The 15,578-nt window shown below is 42.5% G+C and overlaps 1 protein-coding gene across 1 annotated transcript in view; it reads right to left on the bottom strand.

The window, feature by feature from the left end:
* fbn3 (fibrillin 3) overlaps window positions 1–482 on the bottom strand; it is a 67,405-nt gene extending 66,923 nt beyond the window's left edge. The window contains exon 1 of the mRNA XM_023400069.2: window positions 340–482. The gene's annotated coding sequence lies outside the window, so the exon portion shown is untranslated. The remainder of the gene's footprint in view (window positions 1–339) is intronic.
* Between the last annotated feature and the right edge of the window lie 15,096 nt (window positions 483–15,578).

Here is a 15,578-nt window from a genome sequence, read left to right as displayed (position 1 = left end):
CTTCTCCCAAACTAAGAGAGCTCCAACAAGGCGAGCGATCAAACTGTAAAACGTGACTAGCCTGTCGTTTTTTTTCCATGCAGTTTCCCAAGAAAAAAAAAAAAAAAAGCCGGTCAAACAAAATATGCAACTTCCGCGCTTCATCCATTTAGGAACAATTGTTAAATTTATCATCCACCTTACTGCAACTCAAACTTGCAACTTTAGCTCTATCTACTGAACAGACATGCATTAAGAGATAATGCCCGTGAAACAACGGGCTTTTCAAACAATAGTCACCATCAAAGCTATTGATGACTTGATTGTACTGTTGTCAGAGATCACTAATGCACACAATACCTTGCAACAATTCGGAGTGCCTTGGCGTCAAGGAGTCCAGAGTCGGAATTTGAGACAGGATATGTGCTCCAGGATGGAATATTTAACTGTAGCCTTGTGAGAAAAAGAGAAAAGTTAGGGAATTGCCCTGTTTGGGAGAGGGGAGGGGACACAGAGAGAAGCAGAGACAAGGAAAGAGAGAGAGAGAGAGAGGGGGTAGTAACGGACTGCACGACAAACCCACATTCCTCAAGACTCCTAGAGTTGTTATAACAGGGGCCAAGCAGCTAAACCTTCATACTGTGGCTAACATGGCTCCACTATCATCACCCTGCAAGAAAAAAAAAAAAAACACCCCCTCAGGCTACCTGAGTGATGAGATAAGAGTCTCACCAAACGTAAATTATCTTTGATGATTGCTAAGCAGCATTTGCATTAACATCAGGCTGTGGCCAACAATGGCAAATCAATAGGAAAACTAATGACACGATTAGAGTTTGAGCAGAGATGAAAACATTTTTTAAATCCACTGTGATGAGTTGCCATAGTTCAAGTGCTAAATCTAATGTCACAGCCTGTCATGTAGCTCAGCACGCTGCTTACATATGAATGCAGTCAATTTACGAATAAACGAAGTTAGCAGCAAAGCATAAAGAGCGTGTTACTCTGTCACAATGTGTTAAATTTACGTTTGCTGTTCAAGTAGTCTTACTATTTACTACTTCAGCCCACTGGTGCTTGTGATTGACACATCCTTGTGCTTTGTTGCCACAAGTGCTGATAGGAAGTTAACATCGAGAGAGAGGCCATCTGGGTGGTATATTGGTGAGGACAGCTGAGCACATCTCAGATGTTGCTACCTACTGAGCTGATCTCACCACTCTCGACAGAAATGGTGTCAGCGTAGCTCTACAGAGGAAATTCTCTTTGACTTGAACAAAATGAGAAAAGCAACATGCTTGTTCTCGGTTCAAATATATTGTTACTGTTACAAAAGTAATGCAGCTTCATTTCTAAACTTAATCAGACCACAACAGCAACCGGATTGTTCTAGCATATTCAGCGTCACATTTACCCTAACCATCTGCGCCTACGAGTGTGTCCACTCAGACATCAATAAACTCTTGGGTCGTGGTCGGACAGGACATCCCATGATCGTCTTTTGAATCATGAACTTAATATACAGTACTTTAGTTCATTTGCTTCAAAGGTTTGTAGGGGTAGTAGTAGCTTTGTTAGTAGTGCTATCAAAGCGAATGCTAAAACCTCTTTAAAAAACACGATTTGATTCCACAAAGAACCAGCAGATGTTACATGGTACCACTAATGGTTCTGCCAGTAGAGGTAAAGAAACTTCTCAATGTTCAAATGGTTCTTCAGTCAGTGATGACGACAATTTAGCCCTCAAAGGACCCTTGAAGAACCACTGTTTATCGGATTGGAGACATGTTAGTCACTTGAAACCTCTTTGGGGGACAACAAGCAGAGTCAGTGTTTACCAGGGACAGGGACTTTTGAATTGTCTCCTTTGTCTGTTCAAACACAAACACACAAAGGTTTCCTAAGGGTCATAAATAGTTTTTTTTACACAATAGGGCATGATGTAGACTTAAAGGCTACCTGGAAATTCTCTTATATATCTTCCCTGGCATCCTCGGATGAACCTTAAAAGGACTGAGATGTTTTGTTGTGATGTCTTCGGCCAGTTTTCAAGAGAAAGATTAAAAAAGTTGGGTAATTACAACCATGTGCACAATGCTTTTTGTCTCCGCTGGACTTGGCATGATCTAAATTTACGAAACTGAATGTGGGGGTTCAGGATTTCCGGAGATGACGTAAAACCACTTTTAATCATTAGGGGATGTCATTTAAATTTTACTTGAAAACATGAGCATTTCCATGTTGTGGTCACTGATAAATGTGTGTTCAGCTTTGTTGCTACCACATGATTTAAGTAAGAGTGAAACTAACCTGGGAAATTCCCATGAAATCAGAATTTAGTGTTATTACATTCTACCTTGGAAACGGACACTTACACACACACACACACATCAAACACAACCAGCTGCACGTTCGTACCCCCTCTCTTGAACGGGGCACTTCATTCCACTGGGGAACAAGCGGCACGCTGTGGGACCAGCCTTCAACATGCAGCAGAATCAAGCAGTCTCACACTGACACCATGAAAGACTGGGATAGATGGGAACAAAGAATAAGACCCTTAAGGGGTTTCAGGCTCATTTGTGAGTGTGCGTCCTCCTCCTCTCTCTCTCTCTCTTTCCTCCCTTTCTCTCCCAGCAGTCCCTCCCTCTCCCCTCTAAACAGAACCACATTTCGCCAAGCAGTGATCTGGCTACAGTGAAATCACACCACTGTCTGTGTGCATTGTGCTTTCAGAGCCCGGGGAAATACTTTTACTCGCCCTCCCTTCCCCTCTTTCTCCTTGCACTCTCTCTCGCTCTCTCGCTTCCTCTCACTTGTCTCCCATGTCTTTCTTCCCAGTGTATACATTTGTATACACATATGTAAACACTCACACACACACAGACACAGCACAAGGTAAATACATATGGCTTGAGAAGGGCTGCCTAAGTGAATGACCCAAGAGCAGTGTGCGCTCGTGATGTCACAGATTTTTCCGATGCTGGTCATTAAAGTAGAAGAGGAGACTTTTTCTTTTTTTTTTTTGTTCGTTCACTGGTTTCACGTTTAGAGGTTTGGCTCTAGACTCACTCAAAAGTTCAAAACGTGCAACATGAACATGTGTTTCCAAGATAAGAAGTTGTACTGTCAGGTTTCATACTTTTTATTCCATGAAAGAAACATTGGTCCTCTTGAGACATGTGGCGAGCGTTGTGGTGACTACATGGGCTCACGTTGATAAAAGCAAGCTATTTGTTTTACATGTACCAGACTGCATTATTATTATTGCATGTGCCTGGCCCAGTCGGAGCAGGAATGTAGGGGCTCGGTTGTCGCTGTGGTGTCGAGCTTGGGGTCCTTCTTGTAGCTCATATGGTATGAGAGATGACAAGCCAGTACAGAAACCAGATGGGGATTGGATTGTCCTCACATGAACACATAGTTACACACACACACACATGCATAAAACCCACATATACCCTTTAAATCCTGCCTCCAAATCAGATTCCTTGCATGTCAGCTTTGAGAGGAGCAGGATACATTGTGATTGTGTGAGTATGTGTAAACTAGAATGATCTGTACTTTTGTCTACGCTTATACTTGTGTCATAGTTGAATTCTTGAAGCAATGCCTGATCTCCCCCAGCACTGAAAGAGAGAACCAGGAGAGACCACCAAGTCCTGGTGGGGGCTTTCAGACTGTCTTTAGCCCAGCCAGGAGAGACATCACTGAGCCAAATCACTTCCATGACAGCCTCTCAGCAGGGAGAGATCCATGGCCAGAATTAGTCATACTGTACTGCTGCCCATAGGGGTGAACCGGTGCATATGTGGGTCACTGAAGGCAGGACTGGACCGGAGGAGTTTATGTTGAAGGATTTAAATTTATTCCAAAAGCTGTTTTTTTATATGACATGCACAACGCTACATTCGCCGTCATGATGTAAAATATAGCACTACTGAAGGTGGTTATTCCCTCTGTACAGAGGTTCCCTGAGAAAGACATTTCAAACACAAGGTTTCCTGCTTGAGAATATATGTAAGATGTTATGAACATACAGAAAACTGCGGGACTGAAACAAAATCCTCCATATTGAAAATCATGTCTTAACACAGGTGGTGTAGGCCAGGGTTAGCTCATTGTTATACTTGAGCGTGGGGAATGACCTGTCAGTGGGCTTTTTCGGATCTTTGAGATTTGCATTTTACTGTAAAACAAGAGGAGAAAAATTAGGAGTAGGCCGAATGATGTCTTAAAACTGTGATATGAAAAGGAGTTTCAGACTTTAGGCAAGAGTTGCTTGAATCTGCAGGGTTAAGGACAGAGACGCTGGAGCACAAATAGAGGATAGGACTCTGGTTACTCTAAATGAAGCAATAATGATCATTAAAACCCTTGGGTAGTGGAAAAACACTAGGAATCGTGTTGTTCGTGCACATCACTGATTGTCACGGTTCCCTTTTTCCACACAGAATTAATTCACAGAATTGTGTCTGTAGTGCAGTACGTTGGTATAGAGGGTAACCTTAAGGTCATGGGATACCTAATGTGTGTGTGTGTGTGTGTGTGAGCGTGTGTGTGTGTGTGCGTGCGTGTGTGCATGTGTGTGTGCGCGCGTGTGTGTGTGTGTGTGTGTGCATGTGTGTAGTAAGGCGGGTCTGAGGGATTAGAGGTTGGTTTCATAGTGTCATCATGGTCTTGGGGTTTGTGGTTGGAGCCTGCAGGGTCAGGGTGGAGTGTGGCTGGGTCTAGAGATGGTCGTCGCTGGGAATCTTGTGGTCACCTCTTGTTTTTTTTTCTGGGTGGATGAAAATATGATCACTGCCACTCACACGTACAGACATATAAAGCCACACAAACAAACAAATGCACACAAGCTACTGAAAATGGAGAGCTGCAACCATTGTTGTAGACATATAGATGTCCTCACGTGAATGAACAACTCCCCCTGACCTCATGCTTTTTCTCAGCCTCCTGTTCCAGTTTTTCCTCTGTTCAACCCCGTCTCCTTTCCCTCTCTCACACTTCCTCCCATACCTCTTTTTCCATCTTTCTTTCCATCATTTGCTTACAAGGCAGGCATTTCTTGCCTCACCTTACCCGGAGCGCTGCTCTTTTCGGCTCTGTAAAGACCTGGCCTTGTGCAGCTGTGCTGCCCCGATGATGCAGTGGGAGAGGAATGTAGAACTTCAAAGTATAACACGAGTGGAGACAAAGAATGGCAGTGTTCAGAGGAGATGAGAATATGTGATCTCATAAAACAGCACACAAACACATTGGTCCATTTACGCAAGGTTAGGCTGCAGAGGATGAGGAGGGAAGGAGGAGGGAAGACCTGCCTCACATGTCCCCTGCTTGCTTTGTGGGAACCAGAGGAGGAAGAGGCGGGTATACACGTGATGTTGCTCTCTGGTGATAGAGCACATTGTAACTCTGCACAGCTCGTCTGGCCATGGTTAAATGACTGTTAAAACATACAGTGGGGAGAGGGATGGGGAGAGGTTTATGTGTATGATACGACTTAAGCTTGGAGGACTCTGGTTTTAGTGGGCCATGGAGAAAAACCTTCTGGATGAGCATTTTGAAATTCCATAACCCTTGTAACTGCAAAACACATAGGTTGGAGTCCCTAAAAAAAATAAAGAAGTGAACAGTCGACAGAGGCAAGGAGAGTAATGTAGCGAGATTCCAAGAGAGCGGAAAGAATCCTCAGACTGCTTGCTAACAGTTTGAGGGGCTAATGGCTTTCAGATGTGCACAACGTCTTTTATATTTTCAAAGGAGCATAAAATATTCCCTCTCAGAGGAATCCAAACAACGGCTGGAATTCAGAGAGTGAAAATTCACAACAGCAGTTAGAACTAAATGTTTATCTCATGTTCGCTCATCTTACAAGTATTATGTGTCTTACATCCACAGACAGGCCTGTATGTTTTTTTTTAAATCATCTTTCAGTTTTGGGTTCCATACTTTACTGTTATGTTGATGTTTTCTCTTTGGGATTGCTGTAAAGGGTGCAAGAGGCAGGGCGGGGGTGGTGTTCTCCCTGTTTCCTGTTCAGACCTTGGGGGAGCTGGGACTTGGAAGAGGGGAGGTCACTTCTTGCTCCAACTGTTAAGTTGAGAGTGTAAAGTGGGGAGACAGTGGAACGATCCTGTTTCCCCCGTCCACTCTCAGCCACGTGCACATTACGGCCGCTCTGTGATGGACCAGTGGCTTCAGTATCAGACAGTTCATACCACTGTCGTATTGTCATGTCAGTCAGTAAAATGTGCTTTAAAAAAAAAAAAAAGGGATAACACACTTCACCGCTTTCTCCACCAGAAAGACAATAAACCGATTCCCAAACTGTTGAACTGTTACTTTAAACCGATACAAACTGACAGTAGAACAGATGGATGCACAGTCAGTGACTAAAATAGATGGAGGCTGTGGGATTATTGATGTGGAAATAAATATCCACTGTTAGGTATCTCAGTGCTCTCATATAATCCATGTGAAGAAGAAGAAAAAAAAAAGATTCACATTGTTTTGTTTTATCCTGAAAATTGAGACATTCGCTGACAGATCCCAGTTGTTTTCAACATAAAAGACCTCCATCCTGTGTTCTTACCACACAACCGCCCCCCCACCACATATTAAATGACTCGAGGCCTGGAAGTTCATCAATACTTGGTTCCAAAACTAAATCAAATCAGTTTAGCTATTCTTATTCTACCCAAGAGAACTGCTATAGTGAAGACAAAGCTAACCAAATATATATCCATTCATGTTTACGTCTGTTGTAAGACATGTGACTCCATCGGGATCGCATCAGGACAGTGTGTAACCTACTTCACTGTAATCCTATTCAATAACTAAGCTCAACTAATAAAACCCTCCAAGAATTTTCCCCCAAGCCTTGCCGCTGCGGTGAGTTTGAGGCTGCCCATACTGAGGTGTGGTCTTCCAAAATGACTTATGCCGCTGAGTTAAAAAGGAAAAGGGTGAAAAATGAAGCCCAATCCTCCTCTCATCGGAGGCGGGGGGATGGGCAGCATTGCCATAGGAAATGGTGTCTGGGCTTTGGAACAATCTGTCAAGTAGAACCTAAGTATAACAACTTTGATATGTCTTTCCTCCCCTCCTCTTAAAATGTTTGCACTTTAGCATGCCATAAACTTGTCATCTCTGCTCCAGTGGAGCCATAATTTGCCCAACACTGAAGTACACTTATACCTGTATGGGCTAAAATTTACTGTGGTCTCTTGTTTTAAAAGGCTTAAAATTATGTCAAAACTCAAGATTTGATCAAGGAGGATTCTGTATGCACAAGACTTGGAGATAACATGTTTTAGTCGAGGAGTATATTTTTCTCATGTCTTTATGTCAACCTGTCTGTGACAAGGTCTTGGATTTCACTCTACACCTCTTGGCTCAAAACCTCACTACCCTTTAGCATTGGTTCTTCATAGTCTCAGCTGAGAGTTATGGGGGCCACGCTTGTTTAAGAATGTAAAGCAACAACCCCTTACCCTATGGCCATTAAATATCCTGAGATCTTGACATTATTTTAAGATGAAATGCTTTAATTTACCTTTTTGTGCCATGAACTTTACCCCTTATTGCCTCATTTACTTCTTCAATTACTGATTTCCAACAGTTTCCAGAATACCTTTTGACAAACCCTGCAGAGAACATGGCCTAACGTGTTCCATTCAACTGCAAATTATTGCTGTGTGTAACAACACATAGTGATAACATTTGCAAGATTTTCCAGTTAAGAAAAAGTGAGTAATGCCCTGCTGTCAAAATGTGGCATGTAAAAGTGACTGTGCCGCATTGGGGTTTGTTACTATAAAGGACGCCAATACAACTTTGGTTGATTACTGCGGTGTCCCAATCACTAACATGAACAACACAGACAGATGTATTCCAGTTGTTCCTCACTTGCTTATGCTTATGATCTGAGAGATCCGAGTATGACGCCTCATCTCTAATAATTATTTAGGATACTGCAGTGTCACTGTGATATGCCCAGATATGCCAGTTACTATCACCTTTAAGGATTTCTTCAACCTATTATACACAGAGAACCACTTTAAGTATAACTCACTGCTTTGATAAAAAATATATTAATAAACGAAATGCCAACATTGGATTCTCAGTATAAGTGAAACTGGCAGCTCAGCCCATAGAGTGAAAATACTCCGCCATAGTAAAATTTCAGTCTAAACGCAGCATCACCATTACAATAAGTGCAGGCAAGATTGACCAATTTGCTCCATCTGGACACTGGATGTCTCCCATTACAAACAGGTTTCGATCTCTGTCAGCTAAGAATAAATGTTTATCCATAAACGCCGTCTGCGGAACAGGTGAAGATAGCTGCGGGAAATCTGATCATCAAAGACAAAGGATTGAACATAAAATGATTCCCTTCAAGTAGTTTGAGCCATGTTCTCATTTTTAGTATCATTCCAAACCACTAAGCCAATTTATAATTTATAATCAGGCCAAATAGCATGAAAGTTATGCTTCACCTCACTTTGGCTGAGCACAGTAACACGCCACTGGGCATCTGTCCATCCACTTGAGTGTGTGTATGTGGAAGTAAACTTGTGTACGTGCATGTTTGTGCGCATACATGCAGCAGTGTTTCCTTGTGTTGTCGGTGTACGAGTCGGAAAAGCCACAAAAAGCGGTTTTATGAGTGTGAAACTCTAGTAAAGCAGGTGTACTTGGGACAAATGGGAGAACAGGACGTCCACCAAGCAGCCAGCCTGCTGCCTGCTGCCTGCTGCCTGCCCTGCTGCTGCACTGTGATCATTAGAGGTTTGGACAACAGATGCTAAGATGCTTGGAACATCCTACTAACCTACCTGTCTATCAGCATTCCTTCCACCTTTCATCCATCCCCCTGGTCCTTCCTGCTGTTGCCTCACTTCTTGTTCGGTTGCAGCTGTTTTCACGAGGACTCACAGAGGTGAAGACAAAAGCAGAGGAGGGTGCAGATGTATAATGTTAAGCGTGTGCGTGCAAAAAGAGGCAACAAAAACAAGAGGGAGGAGAGTCAGATAGAGAGAGAGAGAAGAGACTGATAAAATTATGTGAAGAGATGGATTCTTGTGAGAAATCGTCACCCTTGTGCAACAAAAAGAAAACATATACTGTATAAGTTCTAATAAAACAAATCAAGAAAATGCCTCTCTTATCCCCTTTATGGGAAACTGAAGTCATGGCCCGCTGTCAACACAAACAGATGCTGCTGTTCCCTGCCACTATGTGACACATTTGTTTAGGGTCAAACCTCTATTGCTGTGAGACACGCATATGCTCCGAGGCCTATTAAAGGCACGTATCAATGGACCACCCAAGAGTTTTACACGAACCAAAAAAAGGAAAAGGGGGGGGGGCGTTTAGTCTAGAAACACAGAACAGAGCATATGTAGTGACAAGTGGGAAGATCTAAAGAGATGATGAGTCAATTTTCACGCTCTAAACCACTAATGTATACAAATGGTCCCATCACATATGTTTGCATGCACACACACACACAATACAAGGCGGCGTGGACATAGTGGTTTTTCTGAGGGTCAGTTTGGGCTGAAAGCATCAGGTGGCCAGCTGTGTTTTGCTACATCATGACACCTACCATGCATTTCTATCTCGTCTCCTCTCCCTCCCCCGCTCATACGCAGGTTATTTTTGAGCTCATTAATCTAATTTAGTCAATCTAGGTCACAGCGACTGCGCTGCTTTAAGGACAAATGCATCCACCGACAGAAATGTTCATTCAAATGCCTTGTCAGACCTTGTTAAAAGTCACCACTACAGCTCACTAATTAGCATGTTTAATTGTTTAATTGTTAACAAAAATTTAAAAAATTTAAAAATGACAATGACTTGTCAACGGCCTGCTTAGGGTTTTTATGCTAAGATAAGCTAACCATCTCTTGGCTGTAGCTTCTTATTTACCTGACCGAGATGAGATTGGCATTGACCTTCTCATCAAACTCTACATAGTTTCATCAATCTGCATTCAAGACATGTGCACTTTCCTTTCTATTTTCTTCGTTCGGATATTAAGATAAAACTTCCAGTGTCCCAGTCTGTGGCTCTGGCCTCAGATTACTGACGAACGACGGCTTCTTTTTTCAGCCAACGGGGTTGAAAATAACTCTCAAGTTAACAATTGGATTTGTGCTGGCAAACCGTGATGTCTTTGCCAAGCATGTTAAAAGGGTTTTAAAGTGTGCACATGTAAAAGGCTCCTGGTAAAATTACATTACAGGAATGCATTATAGAACTTACTGGCAAAAACAGATTTTTAAACAGCACGAAGGAGGATAAGTATTTCCTGCCTTGATTGATTGCCCACAGTTTTCTGTATTTTTGTGTCTATGAAAATGCAGTCTTCTTCACTCACCCACTCACTCGCTCGCTCACTCACTCACTCACTCACTCACTCACTCACTCACTCACAAGAAGTCCCTCACTCCCAATCTACAACATGTGTTTGCTCAGCATTGACAATTGCAATCCTGCTCAGCTGGGCTGTGGCTGGTTGTCACCCCACTGGAGCTCCCACACGGGGAGCTTTGAAGTGTCAAGGGCCCCCCACATGGAGAAAGCAGTACTGTAGGTGTACAGGCAGACAGAGCCCTGGGAAGGGGGTTTTTCTAAGGATGAAAGGCGGCGCTGTAGCAGTCCAGCTGTTTGCACTGCCAGCCCAACACACCAAGGACAGACGCAAGATCTGAAAGGATCAATATTTGTTGCTTCGGGTGTCTGGTTGAGTTGGTGATAGACTCAGTGAACTCTTGAAAAAGGCTGTTTGGTCACCGAGTTGCCAGTTCATCATATTTGTGGTTCTTTGTAATCTTGCCTCTCTGAAGCTGTGAAAAAACATTTTAAAATGGACTCTTGTAACAGAATCAACTTGGCCATCAATTTCTCAAGTCTTCTCCTGTAATGTTACTAAGTGGAAAAGAGCTGAGATGTGACTTTGGAGGTGTGTGGTCTCGCTGAGGAAATGTGTGTAAGCCTTTCTATAACGTGGTCTCCAGCATCTGGTACTAGTTGAAGGCTGGTGGTTTGACTGTGCTCTGTGTAGTTCCAAAGCCTCCACCGCATCAGTGCACTGTTTGACTTGATTAGCGTACTTGACTCTCTTTTGTGTTACCAAATAAAATAAAGACTTCACATGCGGGCGCAGCACAGATATTGTAGAGTCATGAAGCAGACAGTGGCTGTCAGCAAACATTTGCCAGCACCATTTCATTTTCCAACAAGATTTGTCAATTCAGAGAGAAACAACTAAGAGCAAAAAACATTGTCACTGCTCTCAGCCTTCTTCTCCACTTCCTAGGCCTGCGCATGTTCGTGAGGAGCGCACACCCTGCATGCTCAATGTGTTTATGTGTCTTGTGTGTTGAAGAGGAAAGGTTATAGGTACGATTGGAAGAGGTTTGTGACTTCATTTTAGAGTGCACACTACCAAGGTTTCAATTAGGAATTAGGTCATAGAAGGTTATGATAAATGTTAGGAGTAACATGGTGATACAAGTGTGTGTGTGTGTGTGTGTGTGTGTGTGTGTGTGTGTGCGATCACCATAATCGGAGGACTAGCCTGAGGAATGCAACTCCCACTGTCAGCTCTCTCTCCAGCCCGTCCATCTTCATTATGGCCATTCCCGCATACTGGTCATGTGATTTACAGCTACGGGCCCCAAACTCCGGTGATATAGGGCAAATTCCTGACCGGGATCAGTCAAGTTTCATTCCCACAGCAGGGGTCAGGAGCTTAGGAATGAGGAGGAATGAAACGAGGAAAAGGGGAGAGGAGGTAAGCAGCTGGAACTGCAAGCAAAAATAAATAAAAAGGAAAGGAAATTATCAAGACGTGGCATGGTGCTGTTAGCGGGAGGTGTTAGGAAACTTAACGAGGAACTAATTATAACAGGAGACATATAATTTTTATGACAACAATCAAATGCATTATTGGGGAAGAAAGAGTAAAACCGGGATGGGGGCAAGAGTCATTTCCAAGTCCAGGGTTTTCACTGAGAGGTGTGAGGTTTTCCACTGTTTAAAATCTCCCAAGTCTTGTTGACATAAGACCGCAGCAGAGATCACAGGCCAGCTCAGGGAAAGACTCAGCTCAACACGTCTGCTGTATACTGTGCTGTTGTTGGTGGTGATCAGATTGAAGTATAACATATGCCATTCGTGTACGCAGTTTGGCTCTTATCCAAGAAACATCCTGCTAGTTTTACTCCAAACAATAATTGATCATACAAATAGATTAACTGTAGTCTTTAATATGTGCAAAAGCAATTCATTTTTCCATGGCCACAGCTAACAGAAGGTCATAGCAGCCCCACCGTCTTGCTCACATATAGCAGGGCCGCGAGAAACAATGCAACAGGTTTGTATCAGCTACAACACATTCCTGGCTGTCGTTGCTGATGCTAGATAAGAGTTGTGCTGTGCAGTGACCATTCCTATCATTGTGAGTGGTCTGCACAGCCCATTGTGAAAAAAAACAACACAGTCATTACCTACGTGAACAAAGCGCTGGGCTGGTAACGCGTGAGATAATGTAAAAGACGAGGTATGCAATTGCTTCAGACCACTTCAAAACCAAAAAGGCAAATAAGTGGGGGGGGCAGTGGGAGGAAGAATCAAAGCAGCAGCTGGTGATAAGAGGCGGTAAGAAAAGGTGGCATGTCTGCTGTGGGAATGTTTACAACAGATAAAGATAATAACAAGATGATAAAGTTGATTATTATTTATGTGGTAATGATAAAGGAAGGCAGAGTACAATAAGAGGCCATGATGTTTCGGTGGCATATGCTGCAACATTTTTCCACTGCCTTCCAAAACATGCCCCCCCCAAACCAATTGCCTCTCTAACCCCCCCCCCAACATGCCTCAGCGAAACCTGGCCATTTCTCCCATCATCCTCCTGTTATACCCGTAGAAGGTGTTTTCTCCTGACCGGGAAGGAAGTCATCCAGATATGATGCAGTCATAGAAACCTTAATGGTGGCATGATAATGATAATCATTACTGAAATGATGATGAAAGATGTGTTGCTGTGAGTAATTCAATGATGTCACTGGAGGACAATGAGAAGCTGAGGTGGGGAGAAGCAGATGTGCATGTCCCAACCTGTAAAAGCTAAGGGGCAAGGCTGAGGGCAGCTGGGATGAGGGAAGACTCACAAGACAGAGTGAGCACAACTGCAATTGAGTTTATTGAGGAGGGTATCTATTTAAATATTTATCCAGACACTAATGTAATTAGTATGACGTCTGGAGCCCTGCCATCTGTTGAAGGACTTGTTACAGAATGACTGGGTAAGAAGGTAAAGGTATCGGGGAGAGCAGGGGAAATTCTCTGCGAATGAGAACACATTTTTATATTAAAACGCAAATAAACCTCCAACAAAATGAGGCTCATCTGGGATTTAGAACTAAAAGGAAGAATGTGTGCAAATGTAATATGGCAAGCAATGATGGTTTCCATTTGTATTTAGAGTCTTAGGTCTCTGGAGTCCAGATTTGAGATTTTGAGTTTATTCCTGTTGGCCTAAACTATACGAGTAACACGTGAACACACAAGAATTGTTAAATGATAAGTTTTTAAAAAAAATTTATAAACAAAAAAATCTCATTAAAAGACCCAAACCAAATAATGAACTGATCCTAATAACAAGTGGTTCCTGTGTAACTGAATCTTATTCCTCTGTGCCATTGTTGTCTCAAACTATTAATACCAGTGAGCCTCACCTTTGCATTGGATGACATGCTCCTTCATCACAATAAGCATGGGCACTGTAGTTTATTTTGAGTCATTGGCACTTATTCTGTTAAGCTACTGTGCGCTACGGTTTAAGGAAATTACTGAGTGTTTTTTGAAAACAATATATTTGTCAGTACACACAGGTAGGTTTGATGCCACATACAGAATAGATTAACAAGCCTTTTTGTTTAAATGGAGAGGTAAGAAATTCACAAGAAATATCTTATGATCTAGAGAGCAGGCCATATAACACTTCAGGCAAAAGCTACGTATGCATTCCTACATAAATGAATTCTTTCCAGTCAGAAAAATTCTGTCCAGCTGTGTACGCCTCATTCACTTGAGTAAAAGTTCATCCCTGCTGTCTGATATAGTCTGTGGGAATGTGAACATGTAGGTGGAGCACCGACTCTGCTGAGAAAAATACAAATGTCATGTCCCCAGTTGAAGATCAAAGGTTTCCCTGCGTCAGTGTTTCACTCAAAGATGAGAAGCACAAATAATGAAATCTTAATAATTATGATAGGACAGACCTGGAGAAATAGGACAGCCATCATTGCTGAGAAATGCCACGACACAGACCTAAATACCTGTGACCTTTACCCCGAACACCAGCTGTACATAATAGCAGGTCATTAGGGAGGTGTACCGTTAGCTGGGAGAAGAGGCGATGGCTGATAGCAATAATTTTACTGCTCAGCTTCACCTGGTTTCTCTTTCATGAAATTTAAGAGCTGCTGGGTTGAAGACCAGGTACAGGTCAACTATAAAGGTGAGAGCTGGGGCTCCGCTGTTATCCCCCCAGAGACCATTATCCAGTATCCAGATATCAAACCTATACAGTAGACATGGGTCAGTATAGTAATATTTAGTTGAGCGCACACTGCTCCTACGTGGGAGACGTTTACCGCAAAGAAAATTACATGAGACAACAAAATCTTTAGAGTCACATGGAACAATTTGAAACAAAGTTTCTTCATCATGTTTGATATCTATCCTGATGTACTAAAACCTCACTCATCTGTGCCTGATGTTTAGAATCAACAACACACCACTTCTTAAAATGTAACCCATGACTCAGATAGATTTGTTCATTTCTGTTGGCATTAGTTTTAATATAGTTATGTTTTCAAGACATTTCCAATGCACTTCATGTTCTTTTTTGTCCTTTTTAAAGTATGGTTCTAATTATGCAGAACATTTTGAGGCAGGTTGAATGTTTCATTAATTGTAATTGTATTTTGTCTTTTTGTGGTTTTGTTTTGGTGTTGTTTTTTTTTAAAACTGTTGTCCTCACCCAGTTACTTAGTTACTTTTCTATTATATTCCCCTTTTTTTCCAGCAGGTTTCTATTCACTCTGGCATGAAGAGCACACCTGCAAACACAATTAAAATCAACGATTTGACCCCTATAAACAGTTAAACAAAATTAAACAAAATTAAACCTGTATGCTGGGTTTCTTTTTTTTTCTTTTTACCTCCTCTGTTTTTCTGTTTATAAGAACAATAGCTTCTGAAACTGTGTCCCATTATTGTCAAACGATGACGCCAATACTCAGCATTGGTTGGTTCTGTGGGAGGTTATGTCTTATGACTCCAGGGTCTCTTAAATACTTCTCGAGTGAAGCCATGAGACGCTGACCCCCAGCCCGACACAACAGATGACATAGCCTCCATCTGACTTGAAGTTTGCCTGTTAATTAAGGCTGTAAACAGGTGGGTGAGAGAGGCTTTGTAGCTGGCTTTATGCAGCACAATCAAACTTCCTCACTTGGAGTTTAACGATGTTTACTTCTGCAGGTTGGAAATGTACCTTTGACCAAGCACAC

This window comes from Seriola lalandi, unplaced genomic scaffold (genome assembly GCF_002814215.2).
Source record: "Seriola lalandi dorsalis isolate HSWRI2012SDOR001 ecotype SW California unplaced genomic scaffold, Sedor1 jcf7180002052130, whole genome shotgun sequence".
In the NCBI taxonomy this organism is placed as follows: Eukaryota; Metazoa; Chordata; class Actinopteri; order Carangiformes; family Carangidae; genus Seriola; species Seriola lalandi.
This window is presented reverse-complemented; position numbering and strand designations above follow the sequence as displayed.